Source organism: Acanthochromis polyacanthus, chromosome 12 (assembly GCF_021347895.1).
Source record: "Acanthochromis polyacanthus isolate Apoly-LR-REF ecotype Palm Island chromosome 12, KAUST_Apoly_ChrSc, whole genome shotgun sequence".
Lineage (NCBI taxonomy): Eukaryota > Metazoa > Chordata > Actinopteri > Pomacentridae > Acanthochromis > Acanthochromis polyacanthus.
In genome coordinates, this window is record NC_067124.1 from 16,235,068 (window position 1) to 16,254,312 (window position 19,245).

Consider the following 19,245-nt stretch of genomic DNA (forward strand, 5'->3'; position numbering starts at 1 on the left):
TGGGCCCTATACAGGCGCACAATCATCCTATACATCAGCAGCAGCGAGGTGGACAAACATACACAAAGAACACATATCACACACGTTAATGGCACTGGACTTGATCTTTTTACTGCTGTCCATTTGCAGTGAAAGACACAACACATTGAAAAAGAAACGGGCGAGACAGACCCTTTTTCGCTGATGAAATGAAAGGCTTGTGTTGCAGCGATCTGTCAAAGCAGGCAAAGGTTCACGGGTGGGTCAGACTACTGGGGGATTTTTTCACTGTGTTCCTTCTCAAATTACATGGTTAGAAGAGAGGAATATAAGGAGAGGAATGGGCTGATAACAGACAGCTGAGGAACACAGAGGAAGATTGATTATATTCTGAAAGAAAGACTGCGAAGCAGGTCGAGACCCTGAGCATAAGCTGCAGAAAGTTTAGAGTTCTAAATGGAGCAAAAACTAATTGGTTCTGGTCATTTTAAAGAAGAGTTTACAAAGAAAGTGCGAAGAAAGAGACACATAAGAAGAAAGAGACACTATGTGAAGGTCAGTAGGTCAGCACCAACATCAAGGCACTACCTCGCTGTACACTTCTGTCCCTGTTTCCATCTTCCCCACTCTTCCTCCCCATTATCCTGTTACTTTCTATTGCCTCGTCCTCTTCACCGGATCTCCCTCCTCTATCCCAATCCTCCTCCTATTTCAAACGCAGTCGGCTCAATCACCAACTGAAAATGACCACAGGCGCTGAGAAAGAAAAGAAAGGAACCGTGCAAGGGGGGTTGAGAGAAGTAATGAGACACAGAAAGAGAGGTGAGGAGGGGGAGGCTGACGGACACAGCAGAGAGCCAATCAGAACACAGAACAGACTGAGAGGGTGACTCCTCCATCCAATGGGAGTTGGGGTTAAAAAGTCGAAGGCATCATAAGCGTCAGGCGCAGAGAATCGAGGCTATTCTTCCAGCTGCCTGTTCTGTCATCTCTTTTTACACCAGGCTGCGGTGTTAGACTGAAATATGGTTCATTCCTATACAATAAAGATGTTCCACTTATATGCACCGAACAATAGAGGACATTTCTAACGCTTCAAAATGAATTCGGAATTTGAAAAATCCTTTTAATATTCATCCGTGCAATTGCAGGGCATTGAATGGATTATATGAGCTGTAACCCAATGCCTCCAGAACACCGTCGTGGAAATAATAACTGTTATAAAACAGCTTGTTGACTGACTGATGCAGGTTTAAAAGTGCGCAAACACACAAATAACCACATTAGCCAGAATTTTTTTTTTTTTAAATTAACATGCCAACCCAAAAGTTACCTCTTGGATGTTGCTGAGCAACCACCACTTGTTCAGCTGCTACTCAAGGACTTTTCTGAGTAGAAAAATAACATTTAAATCTTGTTTATTGAAAAGAATATGTCTTTGTTTTTTTGTTATTGCTCCCTCATATTACCTGAGTTTTATCTGAGCAATTGTAGAGCAGTCAGCAGTTGTTGTTATGGCACAAGGAGCTTTAGGTACAACGATGCAAAAAGTGTTTGTTTGCATTCCAATGTGAAATCTAGGAACACTTTCAGCATCAGTGTAAGAGTGAAAGATTTGTAAGTAGAGCTTTAAGACATTATACCACAATGAGAGGAAGCTGTTTCCCATTTTACCTATCACTTCTCTCCATATAACATCTGAAAAAACTGAATGCCATAAAAAAATTATCTGGAGGGAAATAAAAGATAAGTGTGCCGAGCACTATGAAAATGAATACATTTCTCTCTCCACTGTTATTCTGGGAAAATAAGTCAGGCTATGGAAGTGGCATATTTAGGAGTTATAAACAAGTCACATAGAGATCACAGAGATTACAGACAAACCCAGAGCAGCAGAGAGGAGAAATCACAGAGCACAGCGAGGAAAGAGAAAGAGGGAAACAAAGTGGGGAAAAACAACAAGATCTGGCTCAGAAACAGTCGAGTGTTTCGAAGCAGAAAAACCAAATGAGGCAGGATGACTGGATCACTGTGACACTGAGAGGACACAGGAAGAATCCAAAGTGAGTGAAAGAAACAAAAATGGAGATGAGAAAGGAAACAGGAGTGATCTATGATTAACTTTGAACACAAGCTGCTTATTTGTTTATGGCTGCAGTGGAATTATGGCTGTTTATCGTTGCAATCTTTCCTGCACTGTTTTAATATCTGCAGTCAAGAAAAACCTTGTTTTCTATAAGAAAGTGACGTCAAGTCCTGTTTATTTCCATATTTTACCTGTTTATTCAGCTTTTTAGTCTGACTCTTGCAGAAAATGGGATTGCACGCAAAAGTTAATGCAAGATTGTTTCATAGCACAGATTGTTTTTGTCATAATTATCATCATTATATCCTTAAACCTACGTGGAGCTGCACGTATTTCTGAATCTGTGTCATTTAGCTCTACTACTGAATCCGGATCTACTATCACAAAGCCCAGGTAGAGCAGACACAATGGACCCAACATCAGCAAAGATCTCTAAATAAATGATCTGATCCACCTCTGTGGCACTTCAAAGACATCCCTGGGTAAAGCACAGAATCAGTTGTGCAGCAGAGACCGGAATCAAACAGCAGCTGTGTTACTGTCTCACCACTGCAGGCAGCACAGTATGGATTTGGACGTTTAAGAAGAATGGTCACACCCTGTCAACGCGGAGTGGGCAGGAAGAGGATGATGGGAACGGATTCAAAGGGGAGTTTGTGAGTGACTGTCCAATTTGGAAACTTACTGATAGAACTAGAGAAAACAATTGGACCTGAAAGTGCAGCCATGTGATTTAATCTCTATAAATGTATATAGTATACAATATACAATATAGTAGGTTGTTTTCTTTACGATATGCATCTTAATGAAGAAGCCAGTAGTTATTCATTGAAAACACTCTTTACACAACTTTTTTTTTTTTTTTTTTTTTTTTAGTTTTGCAGAACACCTCTGAGGTGTCTGTACTGGGATGTTGGGATTAGATCCTTTGGGCCTTGTCGGCTGCAGGGTGGGGCTGGATCAGATATTTTGGTAGCCTAGCCGCGCTAGACAACCCACGGCAACGAATTTAATTCTCTGCCAGGGTGGGTCTAGTTACCCTCCATAAGGCTCGAGGCTGGATTCTCCTAAAACTGGCCAGACAAATCACCATGAAGTGTAGAGTCAGAAGGCGGGCGTAACGAAGTGACGACAGAGGCGCGACGATTCTGACAGAAACAACCAGCGCACAATAAACAGTTATCTTTCGACTCGGCTTTGGCCACAGCCCTTAAAGATTTGAAGCTAAAATTCAACTTGAAAGATAAACAAAGGACGGCACTGAAGTGTTTCATTGAGAAGACGTATTTGGACTTATGCCGACGGGATATGGAAAATCCTTAATATACCAGTTGGCTCCGCGGCTCCGCTGGTTGGGAAGCTAATGGGACTTAGCCACAATCCGCCGGTGCTCTCGGAACTCCGTCAGCCTATTCGTTGCGCTGATTGGTTGTATACCTACCCAATTGCTGCAGAGGGATTTGATAGACAACCTTTTAGCCCGCCTCCTTCCCTGTCAAGCTTCCCTAGACCCTTGTGCCGTCAGAAACATGGGTCTAGCATGGCTAGGCTAATATTTTGGTGCATCCTGTAGAAAGTCGATCTGACTGGGAAATTTTGGAGGCTGGCTCAATGCCTTAGGCTCTTGGATGTCTTCTTTGAGCTGTTCATGAGCACTTTTTTTCAGATTATGCAGTGTGCATTGTGATGCTGGGGAAGACCACTGATGCTGAGGAGTGCCATAGTGAGCGATAAGACAAGTTTCATTGATCCCTCAGTGGGGAAATTTGCGTGTTGCAGCAGCTAGATACATACGAGACACGGAAGAAGCAGGACTAGAACTACAAAAGTACAATAAGGCGAAAGATAAAGATATAATAAAGGATGATGTACAAGGCATGATAAACTTAGATATGGATATATATATACAGGTGTGTTCTCTGTATGAATGCCAGCACTCAAGATTTCCCAGCAAAACTGTCATTCACTTCACTTGTTTTCAGCTGATCAGTATTTATTTTCTGTGGCTACTACTCCTGACACAAAACAATACAGCAAACGAGTCATTTTCTGTGCACCAGATGCACCAACTAGCCGATTATGACTACTTTCTGCAGATTATAGCATCAATACGACAGTCTATAAGTAGATTCTATGACTACATTTCTTCCTCAGTTCTTAATCTAATAATTGTTAAACACCTTTCTGTTTTTCTTCTCTGTAATAGTCTTCACAAATACACACTTACTATAAACCATCCTAACCATTCTGTTAATTAAAAAAAAACACTTTCTTTGTCACCCACAACAAGGACCGCTCTTGGAAAAACAGAAAAAAAGTAAAATGATAAAATGAAGAGAGGTGAGAGAGTATCTCCCCTGTGAGATTTGCAGACTGTTATTTTCACTGAGATTTGTTCTGTTGTATTTCTCCAATAGGCTGTTGAGTGCTGTAGCAGGGGGATAGTCACGCTAGAACTGCTTTGTATGAATAACATTTCATGTGCAATAATCTGTGGCTTTCTTGTCACAAAATTACACACAACACACACACACACACACACACACACACACACACACACACACACACACACACACACACACACACACACACACACACACACACACACACACACACACACACACACACACACGAGAAATGGGCTCAACTATAAGCACAATCACACATTCTGTCTTTGTATATGGAAAGACAGACAGACTGCAGGGACAGATGCAAAAAAATAAAAAATCATATGGACTCACTATTTCATGCATGACATTTTTGCACTGTTAGAAACTGTATTTAAACTTCAACTCCAGCCAAAAATGAGTTTTGATCAGTGTTATTTCTCTTGGATGTTTGACCTTCACTCTACAAAATGATGTGTGTTCAGAGTCTACTGATGAAATTGTAAAGTTTCTCTAAAATCTAAGTTTAAGCTCCTGTGGGAATATGTGAAATCAGCCAGTCCTGCTCCAGTAGGCAACTTATACGAGTGTGATGTGGAAACTTGAAGCCTGCTACCCTCAGAACGTCCAGGTGTTAAACTTCTGAAATGAGAGTCGATGTTATTTTAAGAATTTATAACCAGCTTCATGTTTTGTTGGAGGAAAGAAACATACCAGACACAAGTTATTATTTAAAACACTTTTATATATCTTCTAACATCTCTGCAGGGGGATATGTAAGTGACACTTGCTCACATTGTAATTGAAATAAGCCTGAGTTTTATCACTTTTGGCAGCTCTGTCTCCCTGCACTCTTCAGTCCCACTGTTTTTGTCACTCTGTCAGCACCGTGAAATGAGTAGATGTACACTCATCTTTGCTTCTGTCAAAATCTATATCAAAGTGAGAATCTGTGTCACTTTTACATAAATAAGTGTCATTTTAGAAACTTTCCATCACTGATAGATTGCAGGTGATAACCAGCTTACGTGTAGATTTACATCTGGAATCATTTAGATTTTTTAAAAATTTAAGGATGTCTTGAGGATGGCAGAAAAAAAGAGAGACTGAAGTGAACTTGAAGAGCAGGGAGCTATAGGCGGGGGAGCGAGAGGCAAGAAGGATTCATAATAAGCTGTAAAGCAGTGTGACATCTTGAGGCAAACACATTGGATATGTTGGCAGCGTAATAAACAGAAAGACAGTCTTACTCAACTCACTTCTAATTGCCTACACAGCTGCTTTTCCTGTTTCACTGACACTCTGATATATGCTAACCTGTGAAGCAAACCACAGGCTATTATTGTACATGCTCTGTCTGCGTGTCTTTACTGCATACATCAAACTGAGCTCCTATACATACTGGTTTCCTAACTAATCTGATACACCTGTGTCCAACTTATTTGGTGGCTAATTGTGCTGGTGTTGCACTAAATCGCAGGAGTTTAACACTTCCTTTCATTTATTTTTCGGTTTGGCAGCTTCTAAGTACTTTGCTGACCAAAGGGTCTCACTGCAATTACACCTGAGTGGGATTGACATGAAACGTGTCAATGTCAAATCCTTAATTATAGTTTAAGAGTCAGTCACGTTTTCAGGCTGTAAAAAGTAACCTTGACACATGTTGATGAGCACATTTCCACTTACTGAGTAATAACATATGTAAAAATGAAAATGAATTACCATTCTGTGCAGTCTATTAAAAATTGCTCACACTCATTCGGGGTTTCCTCCTGTGAGTCTGACTGAACAAAGACATTTCTCAGTTTCTCGTTAATGTATGTACTGAACCTGTCGACAACAGGTGAAAAAATCAGGCCGTCAAAGTGCCACTTGGCACAAAGGATTCCTTTCAGCAAATGATAAATGAAAAGTCAGAACATATAAACACAAATACACATCACTGTGGAGCTCTAACTTAATTAAGAACATTTAAGAGCTCCGATGTCTCTCTGTGAGACAGTTCGACTGTGCTCGTATTAATCTGTGTGTCTGCGTGTGTGCAGCAGTGATTTTCCTGTACTCCAATTAACAGTCATAGCTGGGAAAAAGGTAATTACAAAGCTAAGTGGGAGGCTTGAAGCCATGCTGAGACACATAATGTAGACACACACGCACATTTTTGCAAACAAACACTCGCGCACTGACACCAAATCAAAATGATACACGAGTATGACGGCTTGTCAACCTGGCAGGAGCAAAATATAAGTCACATTGTGACAATTAAATGTCATTTAAGCTTTTACCGCTGAAGAAGTTCTATATGAATAAGTAAGAAGGCAATGAGAAATGGAAGAATAAATTCAGATTCATTTCCAGTGAATCACAAAGAATGCAGGGATTCAAATGTAATGGATTTAAGGGTCAAAGACAGAAAAGAGAAATGCATAATGTGTCTGGAGAAAGGCACCGAAACAATATTAAGTGGCTTAAAGTGTAGAGTTAAAAGTAAGAGAGAAGACAGCAGATGACTTTTCTGCTATGAGTAGAAGTATTAAATTGCCGGAACTTTAAGTGCATTACTCTGAAGTAATCACTATTTTCTACCCAGAAGTAAACATCTTGGTCGGTTTGTCTGCCCATAACATCAGCTGAGACTCGCCTAAACCACAAAACACCCAAACACATAGGTAATGATACAATCACCGCAGCAAAAGTGTTTCCTGCTTCGTCAGAATCTACCTGATCAGCAGGTTGTTCGGCTTCACACGCATGATGAGTCTTACAGATGTGCTGTGATACACTCGTAACACCAGTTTTCTTATGGCGTCTGTTAATAGAGACGCAAACTCCTGGTCAACGCACGTGTGTGTTTATGAGTTCGCAGGCCTGAAACAGAATCCTGGAACAAGATCAAGTGATAACAAGACAAACCGCATCAGAGCATCGATGCAAGTCCAGACTTGTCCGGAATTTTGCCAAAATGGGTGACAGAGAATTGACTGAGGAAAATGTGCACACAGGAGCAGAATTAAAGGTGGAAACAGAATAATTAATGTGTTCACCACAGTGTCACAAATCTTCACATTGACCTTGTTTCGCTCGAATTTTTAATCCTCTCCCTCCGTCTGTTCCAAGTGATGTCAGTATCTGTAGCCAGGGTGCTGCTGACTGATGGGGTGATAAGAGTGTCCACAATGTTTCCCAGGAGCCACATAAAGTCTCTCATCCACACATATGGAGCTATTTACATGGAACAGGTGGTGGGGCAGCGAAGACTGAAGAGTCTGACAGCACACATGCACACACACTGTCTTGTTATCACTGCTCTCAGTTAATTTATGGTCTTAGATCACACATTAGGAAATGATACACCTGACACGCAGCCACGAATAATGGAACACGAAAAAAGAAGAAATGAATGAAGGCCGACTAACATCTGTCTTGTAATTTACAGTTAGTCTTCAGTGCAGAACAAAAAGGGGCCGTCTGACAACTAGACACCACATAATGTTACCACACAGCGCAGGTGCAGCCGAGAAAGTAGACCAAAGACAGAGTTTCTCCCAGCTGTTGGTTTATGACTTACAATTATTGTCATAACCATAACTGTCATTCAACACCACATCGTCTCCTTTATGTGTGTGTGCTGTCAGAGTTCCTCTGTTTTGTGTTTTGATTTGTTGCATTCATCGTGTTCATTTCCTGACTCTCCTTTGGTGAGTCATGATTCTTGTTTTGTCTCTTCACCTCTGGAACGAAAAGAACTGGTTTTGGACGGTTGGATCAATGCAAGGGTGGATGAAAGTGTGGACGGATATCTAAAGCTTAGGAAGTTTTATTACACATAAATCACAAAAGTTCACCTCCTCTGTCTTTCTTTCCTTCCTTCTTTCTTTCTTTCTTTCTTTCCTTCAAAATCAATGTAAATTGAACTAAATATTTCAAATAAAAAACATGACATGAATGCAAATTTCAACAATGTTATTTCCCTCTTATTTACGCCACTCTGAAGCTGCTGCTGCCACCGGAATGACAACCCTTGTTGGGATTCTGTCGCATCAAGCCAGCAGATTTGAATGCTAAACCCATTAGCCAAGCATCACTCACAGTCAGAGCTGGCGATGATAAATAACCCAACCAGAGAAATCTGATTAGGGGAGACGAAGGCAGGGGATCTGAGGGAATGAGCAACAGCAATGTCGCCGTTATCGGGCCTCAGTCAGATTGGAAATCACACACCGAGAAAACATGAAATGTTCATCTGCAGTGGGTTGTGTCGGGTGTTTTTCTAAAACATGGATTGGGACCCAAAATTGGGTCTTTGGTGGGTTGCAATTAAATGAAAGCTGAACTTTGTGTGTATGTTGCTAAGCTCTGACACGCCAAAGCCACTGATCTGCACAACAAACAGGCTGGTAAATAGATATATTTCACTGGCTGCTGTTGGCTGGAGGGGAAGGCAGTGGTTGAGTGAATCATTCACATTCACCTGGCAGTCGACCGTGTTCACACTGACACTCATATGTGGGCTTTCTGTGCAGTTTTTAACAGCGGCTCTGTTTAATACTTTCTGGGTAAGAACCAGTAAAACTAGAGGAGCCAATGTCCAATTATTTGTGCCTAAATGAAACATATTTTTTTGATATCTGAGACAGATAATGAGTTTGTAGTTGTCAGATCAAAGGTTTCATAAACTAAAGACAAAGCTGGGGAAGTACAGACAAATATCAGCTTTTTTTTCCATCTTGGTGATCAAATGTACTTGAGTAAACGCAGAAAAACGTTTGCATGTCATGACACAATCTGCTATCATGTAACTAACTGTGCTCTTTGCTTTACCTCCTCTGGTTTTCATTGCAGAAAGCCATCCCTCGCTGGATTTATAAGGACTGGCATCAGGTGTGCTTTGACTCTGCCAAACTCTCACCAGGGACAGCAGGTAACTAAAAACAAGCCTCTTATGAGCTGATGTTATGTTTTTAGGTGCAGATGTACTTTGGTAACATGAACCCGAAACACCTAAACATACAAAACATTCTACTTCTAGATTATTGCTCTCAGAGAAGAGGCTTTGCTTCTACACAGAACTCCTATTCTTCTAGAAATGCTCCTTCAAGCTTTTCACACTGGCTTGAAAAGTTCCCTTCGCATGCAAATATGAATAGTATCCTAAAGCTTGACATTTTGGGAAGCATACTTATTTATTTCTTTTACAAAAGACTTGGATGTGAAAATCTGAATAACTTCTATGTCATTATTTAACGTATGCAATTAGCCTCTAGGAGCAATTAGCTTAGCATGAACACTAAAGCTCTGTCTCATTAAATGCCTGTCAAGTGCAATAATTAACCATCTGCACCCTGAAACCCGCATGTTATCTTTTAAAAATTCTCATATTTTACATCAGAGCGACAATCATTACTCTGCCAAGGAATGCGGCAGAGTTATATGATGACTTAGTCTGTCCTTCTGTCTGTGTGCAACATTACTCAAGAATGGAATAACGGATTTGGATTAAATTTTCAGGGAAGGTCAGAAATGACACAATGACCAATTGATTCGATTTTGGCAGTGATGCGGCTTACAGTCTGGATCCACGGATTTGTTTAAGATTTCTGTATCATTGTGAGACAGCGTCACGGTGTCACAGTAACTATGACTAGTGAATGCTACATCGGCTGCCTTCTGACGATCACATGACTGCAATCCTATCCTATCAGGACTTGTCCATCGGAAATCATACGACTGAGCAGCCTTGGGAAAGTACTGCGCTCTCTGAGTTCTTTTCTCAGTTAGATTTACTTTACTTTCCGACTGTTCTTGTACTACTCATCTGTGATGTACTATTCTCCCATGGGGAAAAAAGAATCCCTTTATTTCACATCTCACTGAAAAAATCATCAAAATTATAGCATATGCACTAAACAGATCCATGGAACACAAACAACTGTGCTCTTTTTTTTTTTAACCAATTTTATTTGCAATTTTACACAAAAATACAACAAAGAGGAAAATGCCAGGGATATTCTACTTCACATCACACAAGAGGGGGAGATAAAGTGAACCATTAAATGACACTCAACGAAACAAAACAATTAGGAGGAGCCAGGTTTAAGTTTGAATTTTTAAGGTTGTTAATGGATCTTTCAGCTTTTTTGTTTTAGTTAAATTTATAGTAGAAATGTATAAGTTAATGTCTACAATAAATTCATTAAACTTTGTTTTTTTTATTAGCCCATTTCATTTTGTGGATGTGATACTTTCCTAATAAAATGTAAAGCTGAATTACAAATTTTACATCTTTTTCCATTTTTTGATCACAGTAAATGCATACATCTTTGGCATTTATAATAATGATTTGTCCAATTGATCGGGATAGGTAATTCTGAACATCAATCCAAAATATTTTACAGTACATACATTCAAAAAACAGGTGCATAACTGTCTCTTTATGTAGTCCACAGAAATCACAAGAATAATCAATATTCCGTTTAAATTGTTCCAGTACATGCTTTGCAAGAACTCTGTGCTCTTTGGTGAAACTGTGAAGCCATTAGTGACGTCACTGTGACCAACTGTCACGTGACAAAAAAAAATTGCGAACTTTTTGGCTAAACTGGGTTGTTTACACAGAGTAGGTCAGAGACAAGTATGGAAATAGAGATTAGATAAATAATGAAATAAGTAAAATATCTGCAGAGCTGCCATTTTTCAAGCATTAGTAACACCTGTCAGCGCTTGGAAATATGTTGTACATGTTAATGCAATCTTTTTCAATGTTTTGCAAAAAAAAAATCATCAAAAAATTTCAACTTTATAACTGTCACACTATGCATAAAATTTGTTTGAATTCTTCCTACTTCTTCATGGTTTTGCTGCTTCCATAGAGGTGTAGGACTTTATATTGTAGTGAAAAATGAGCCCACAGTGTGTAAAAATGTAACAGGAAATGAAGTAGTTTAATGGAGAGTTGCATGCTGATATTATTTTGTACTTTTTATATTTTGCTTCCTGAATCCACATGCACATCGACCTCATAGTGACAGTAAACAAAATAAAAGTTATTGCACTCATGCAACTGTTCACTAAGAACATGGAATGTCCTTTTTACAACGTTCGACCTGAGATGACATTACAATGATAATGCAATTTAAATACAGTTAGATAAGGCCAATGTGGCTCATCATGTCATTTGTAGTGTCTTTTTTTCTTCTATAAAGCAGCTTCTCCATGGACATGCAAAGCTGCATTGGTTTGTCTGTGCTCTGTTTTTAGAACCACATTTCAAGCTCTGTCACACTAAAAAGGTCAGCCTGGACTCACATACAACATCTCAATGAACCAATCAATCCAAAGCCCTTAACCTGCTCACTGAGGTCAGATATATACATTTACAATCATTATAGTAACCCTTAAGGTCAAACTGAATTCAATTAAATAATTTATGTCTACACAGCATTTACATCCATCCAAGATAATTCTGTGCAAATGAAGCTTTTGTCGTTTTGTCATATCCTGATTGAATTTCAGGTAAAAAAAAAATGTGTAGAAATGAATCTCACAGAACACACACACATTTTACACACAGTTTAGTGCTTTTTTGGGGGTTTTTTCCATTCCAAATCTCATTTCAAGTGGCAAAGCAGGAGTACTTTAATCTGCTCTGATTGTGCAGCAAGTGCAAACACCATGATATGTAATACATCTGATTGCACATCCTTATTAGCAAGATATGTTTTCCCTGCAGCCTCAGACACACGAGCACACCACAGCACCAAACCATCACTCCTGGTTAATTATTAAGAGCAAATTCAATTTAGCCTCATCCGCTCACTGACAAGCCCATATACCTTCTATACTGAACCACTTATATGTTGCATAAGCATTCCTGGTGACAAACAATTACACACACACACACGCACACACACATGCATTGATTGACCTTTCCCGCTGAGTGTTATTAATACATGCAGGTTGTATTAGGAAAGGTTAACGAGCTCTAAGGCCAGCACCACTCACATGGAATACAAACAAGAACTGCAGAAGTCTAACCCTACACAGAAGCCATGTGGCTCTCAGTAGCTTTGAAACATATTTATATTCATGTAATTACAGTAGCTGCATGGCATAGACACTGAAAAGCATGAACTTGATGGTGACAATACGTTTTATAGGGAAATAACAGCAAAGGGGTTCATAGTTTATAGAAGATTCAACCAGCATTTTGTTGAGAATTCAAAAACTGAGCAGAATAGTGGAAGCCTTTCACTTTAAAAGAACAGACGTGGCTCAGGTGTCACCATGTAACCTAAGCATGGAACTTCTATAATGCAAAGTGAGGATAAAGGATGGTCATTATACGGTTCTTCAAACTTCCCCCAAAAAACTCCAAAAGCTATTAAAAGAATCTTTGGTTGACTTTGTTCTTTACACTGTTCCAAGAAGCCAAAAAAGAACTTTTCATGATGCCCATCTTGTCATGTTTCATCACAAGTGACTCTGTGGTCACGAGAATAATGGCTGTCCTCTCCCAGAAGCTAAGGAGCAACTTCTGTGATGTTGTTAAAGTCCGTAAAACCCATTTTGGAGAATGTGACATTAAAAACTGTCTGATCTTGTTACATGAGGCTACAGTTCATATCCTGTTTCCCTACAGTGAAAATAAAGGGTCAAAAGATACCCATATTTCATTGAATATGGGTCACTTTTGACCCATGTTGTGCTTCAAAGGGTTAAACAAAATGTCTGGATTGCTTAAACTATGATGTAATTCTTTGCTAACTTGTTATTCTGCATAATTTCATCATTAGAAACATGCAGAATGGTCTCTCAGCACTTTATTTTTTGCTGAGTATCCAAGGATAGAGATAACTTTCGCTAGATTACTTTAATAGCACGGAAAACTGGAACTATGTGACAATCTGCATGCGTTTGTCTGTCTGTACTCAATATTACTCAAAAATGGAAAAAGGGATTTAGATGAAATTTCCAGGGAAGGTCAGAAATGACACAAGGACCAACTGATTAATTTTTGGCAGTGATACTGCTTGTAGTCTGGAACCACGGATTTGTTAAAGACTTCTGTATCATTGTGAGATAGCAGCACGGCATCACTGTAACTATGACAACAAGTGAACCCTACGTCAGCTGCCTATTGACAATCACATGGTCACAATCCTACTACAAATCCACTGCTGTGCATTTCAAGAGTTATCTGTCGGAAATCATACAATGACTGAGCAGCCTTGGCGTACTCCTGCGCTCTCTGAGTGCTTTTCTTGTTTTTGCTGTGAAGGCTGCTAGCTTGGATGTTGTTGTTTCCTGTAGAAAAGAGGGATCTTAAAAACGGTGACATGCAGACAGCCATGTGAAATAAACGGCTAGTTGCAGCCTTATGTATCATGTCAATGTGTTCAGCGGAATTCTGACTCGGAGAAGGAGCAGACCTACAGATTTTGGGGTAAATGGGGGCAATCTGGAGGTGTTAAACACCATGATTGCTTACATGAGTTGTGTCACAACATCCAACTGCTCACCGAGTTGGTAAGTGGGTCAAACTACAATAATTTTACTTCCTCTCTTTTCATATCGCACAGTATCTTTGCCTTAGCCCTTTCCTAATAGTGTTTACATTCAACTAATTTACCACTAAAATGAGATTTTGAAGCAAACATAATGTCCATCTGATTCATTTTTCTAGCATAGAGGAACAAAGATGCTGTTAATTAACATACTTTGCAAGGTGCAAAAATACACATCATGAATGCATCTAGGCGTCTGTGATAAAATGATACTGATATATACCAGTGATGTATGGTTTGGCACAATTTGGATACACACGATGCAAACTGACCTCTAGCTCATAATGAAAATGTAAAATTCAATTGCATGAGTAAACCCCAAGTATACTTCCTCCCCGGCTCCTAAACAGTCTGTCGTTATAGAGCGTGCCACAAGGGACATGCAAACAGCCATTTATTTACCAGGCATGTTGTTCTCTTGTACCAACAGCCTGCGACAACTACACAGTGTAGAGAGAAAACGAGCTGCATGGTCTCGAACACAGTGGAGGTGTTGGTCGGTTGTCGGCTTACTCCGCTTCCTGTCCACTGCCACCTGGGCCTCCTGTCACCCCCATCTGCATCTGCATCTTCTGATGGAAGCTGTGGCCAAAGGAGACTGCCAGCTTCCCTTGCTAAATGAGCTTCATGGTCATAATCAACCCACTAGTCAGGAACTTGCTCCACCATCTTTTTAAGTAACACATCTCAGGTGACCCACTCAGAGGGTTGACGGACTTGGCGCTAGGGTGCATGTGGAGAAAATGCGTGTCTATGAACTAGAATGCCCTATAAGGCCAAAAAGTTCAAATAAATGTTTATTTTCTGAAAGTAAGGCAAGATGATACAGTCACATCATCTTGCTTGTGAATAAGATGACCTACAGAGCTTCTATGCAAAGCTAATGTCTGCCATATGTGTCAATTAGGAAAGTGCAGATGGAAAACATGTGTGGTCACACAGAGACAATACAATATACTGTACATCACAAATGATCTGAAGCAGATCCCTTTCTTGCATGTCCAGAAAACGTCTTGCACATTCGCCTTGTCGTTCCCACATCACAGAGTCCCCATGAATGACTCAAAGCTTTAATAGCTTCGGAAACTTCTTTAAAACGTGTGGAATCACAAAAATAAATGTAAAACACAAATGACTTGGAACATCTCTGTGCGCCTCTGTTCCTCTCTCTCTCGTTAACTGGGTCAGTGTGATGATGGTGTCAGTGTCTGGACTCAGCAGCAGCATATTTGCATCAGTCATCCCAACTAGACCGTGAAGAGAAGGATTTCCCTGCTCAGCTGTGCCAGTGAGTCAGTGAAATATACCCTCATAAAACCCTGCCGGACTGAAAAGAGGCCCGAGGATAACTTGGATCCATTTAATGGGCTGAACTTCAGGCTTTTTGCTTTTGGCAATGCAGATGCACTGTAAGTGGAAAGTAACATCCCATGAGACTGATACTTCACATAATGGTGCTTATAAAGAGCCATAGACCTCATTCTTATGGAATTTTGTAGATGATTTTTTCTGAAGGACAGAAATCTGTACAGGCTAGAATGTATAATTGAAAAAGAACAAGCATAAAACACTTAAAATACGCATGAGTGCATCCTGGAGTTCTCTCCCACATTTGTAATTTTTGCCTTCATTTTATGTTTGTCTCAAAAACTTACAGGAAGGTGGCTTTCTTTAAACACAATATCCAAATTTCATAGCATGAAATGAAGAGTGTCAGGAAGAAACAACATCCAGGGCTGTGAGCTGCATCAACATTTGTGATGGTATGTGATGAATTCTGCTGAGACACCAAGACGGCCCTCTGGTGAGCTTTAAGGTTGGATAAAAATCAGTGGTGCAGTCAGTGCTATGCAACCAGATTCACCCTCTAATTAGTCTGCTCATCCAAATTTAGAAGACTGTGGTGGTCATAAAAAAAAAAAATCCAGCCGCCTCAGGACATCCCTAAACTTGAAAATTTGGCTGCGATGGCAACTTTGCGGTTTAATTAATAGAACGGGCTTGTTGAGTCATATCAAAACAGGATTGGATACTGTTACAAAATCGTGATGAGGCTGAGCGGTGGGTAATTAAAGTCACATTGAGAGAATAATGCAGCATATTCAGACATCTATCTTTGTTCTTTGTCTCACCTTTCTGACAGTGAGGTCATCATGACTAAAACTCTAGACTGCAAATTCCCCTCGTTCGTTTGATGGAAAACTTTGATTAGCGTGACAACTCGGATTTCATTGCGTAAGTCTGTTTTCATTTGCGGTTATCATTTTGTCACTCCTGCTTTTCTGGAAAGGATACAGTAAAAGGACACAGATGACACAAATAGTCACTCTGACTCATCAGCCATCATTTAAACGCTCACACTCTCGTTCTCCACCTTCAGTCTTTGACAACATCTTCCTAAAGTTTGAAATTGCTCTGGTTTTTTTTTCCCCCCGGACTTTGGGTCAACTGAGAGTCAGCCAGATGGGCCTTGATCCTGAGCTCACTCTCAGGTAAACTTTAAACTATAAAAGACCCCCGTTGCTACTTTCAACTCTCCATCTCCTCTTACTCCTCCTCACCGCCGCAAAGTGCTTTGTTGATAAACCCACTTTAGGGTTCACCAGTCTGTCAGAAGATTTCGCTCACTCTGTTTGTTGCGGACAAATTTGTGTTTGTGTATGCATGAGCAAAAAATGTCCACTGTACTCGACAGATGAGCTGAAATGGCACGCTGATATCAGATCTCAATACAAAACCCTCTAATGTGGACTTAACTTGATGTGATCAACAGATACACCAAACTCATGTTAAAATGCAAAATGCATAATGCTTACTCTGTCATTATCAGAGCAGGAAGCCGCTCGCCTCCTTGGACTCAACAAACTGAGAAATACTCAGTATGAAGTACAGCTCTCTCTCACACACACACACACACATGCACAGACATATACACACAAACACATTTGATCAGTGGTACCACTAGCTGTGCAAAAAGGACAGTTCTTCTGCCAAGGCAACATGCTGTTGGCGAGCACTGTGAGAGGCTGTCATGGAGTCTTCTGCTCACTTAGCACTTCACACACAGTCTGTCGTACTCTGTGTTACTCACTCAGCAAAAGCTTGAAGCGTGCGCGAGTGTTTTGTGCGACGGCCCAAAAAACACAGTCCTGGATAACCTGGAAACAAAGTAAAAGAAACAGAAGATTTGATTCTAACTTAGTTGGTGAAGGCCCAGTTTTTAAATGAGCTGAGAATGAAGCCAGAAGCAGAGTGATGTTTGATAAGTGATGAACTACCCTCAGAGGTAACACACCCTTTCAGCTGCGCGTATTTTATTCTGGCCTGCCAAGTGAGTGAAATGTTATATAGCATTAACCACAAGGGGGCCACTAATACAATGTAAACTGCATTTTATTCAATTAAGTTCTCTGTAGCTCTGCATAGTGCTTTTTTTTTTTCAAAGAATACTATGTCAGCATGGCGACGACACACACACACACACACACACACACACACACAGCAAACACACACAGGTACACACACACATATGCTCCGACATCCTTCACTTCCTTTCTCTTCTGCTTCCATGTTGATTGTGCTGACACAAATACACCCCTCACCCACTGTCACCCTCACATATGTGCACACACATCAAACATCACTTCTCCTGGCAGGCTCACAAAGACAAACAAATACTCCCTCACACACACACACATCACACACAACAGCCACCTTACATATGAGAGATACACCTGATGTTGGCCAACTGGAGTCAACTGAGAGGTGTGACTGTGGTGCCTGTAGTAGAGAAATCCTCTGTCTGAGAATTTAAGGGGATAATCTTTATCCTCAGTCTAATGATGCAGCGTCTCTCTGTCTTTCTACCCATTTCTAAGCATGCGGGAGTGGCAGCAGTCAAGGGTAAAACACACAACACACAAAGTGTGCCATCAGTAACACTGCACCTCATCCTGCTCAGCATTACTCCCGGGCTTACTGTAAATGATGACAACATGTTTGCATGTGCATTCAATAACAACATGATGCTAATGCTTTTGTACCATTTAATCAGTTCATGCTTTAAAGCTGCAACTGATTTAGGAGTGCTGTGTTACAGTCATGCCATTGTGTTGCATCTGTGTAGATTATAGTTTCTGAGCTCAAGCAAGTGTTGATTCACTACTTTTTAAATGGCATATTATGGACTTAAACAGATGCTGAAATGATTTGGCAAATGATGATCCCTGCTGAAGGAGGAATCAAGGTTGGTGCGCTTCAGTTTGTAAAAACAGAGCAAGAAAAGAAAAGCTTAATTAAAGCAGCCAGTTGTTTTTGCTGATGTATGTTATAAATATACAATCATTTTCAACAAAATACAATCAAATGTGACGGAACGCACAAATCCCTCCGAGGGCGGCTTAGATTGGAGATTAAGTGCTTACTGGCTTTCATGGAAATTTGTGAGCTGAAAAGTCAAACTATTTCTCCAAAATTAGTGGCTTTGTTTGTGATTCCAAACAGCCAAAGTGGTTCTACCGGCAGGTCTGTCAATGACACACACACACCTGCATGACGTGACATTCCACCTAGGATACAGAGACAAAACGCTGCTTTTCTAAAAAAAAAAAAAAAAAGTTACGGCATCAACATCTTACTGCAGTGTTTCTTACCTATCACTTTTGTGCATAAATTTATCGTCCACCCTTACTAAAGTGTCTGCAGTTGTACGGCTGAATTATCTGCAAGCTAGTCACAAGAAATAATTACTCTGTGCAAAAATCTGTTCAATTCTGAGCCAAAACTTGTACTAAATCTCACATACCACCTAGTGTGAAGTGTTAAGGAACAAATTCTCATATACAACGAGCAAGTACTATTCATTAAGTTTCATTATTCCCCAGATCAAATCAAAGAATTGAAAGACAGCTTTAGCTCCATACATTAGCCTCCAGTCAAAGTTGAATAAAGGCTAAATACATATGGAAACACACAGATAAAAAGCTGCTCGCCTCCCAGATGTGATTAATGAAGTGAGAGTCTCAGTCGACCCCTGTGACCTGCGCCAAGGCCGTATAGGACCAGAGCTACAGAGCCCCGAGGCGGTGGGCCTGTTTGTGTGTGCTAATGGCTGAATGAGAGAAAGAGGTGTTTGTGTGCATTGCAGAGTGTGGTTCCATGTGTGTGAATATGCATACTTTTTATACACGTGTGTGTGCACTCGGAGCTACATACCCCGAGGCTGTGACAG

General features: G+C 40.3%; 1 long non-coding RNA gene across 5 annotated transcripts in view; it reads right to left on the reverse strand.

Annotated features, from left to right (window-relative positions):
- LOC110950467 (uncharacterized) overlaps nt 1-19,245 on the reverse strand; it is a 107,484-nt gene that overhangs the window by 74,680 nt on the left and 13,559 nt on the right. Inside the window, exon 3 of one of the 5 annotated variants that reach the window (XR_007945648.1) lies at nt 17,107-17,173. The exons of the other annotated variants lie outside the window; for them this stretch is intronic. This is a non-coding gene — a long non-coding RNA (uncharacterized LOC110950467). The remainder of the gene's footprint in view (nt 1-17,106; nt 17,174-19,245) is intronic. 5 annotated transcript variants of the gene reach the window in all.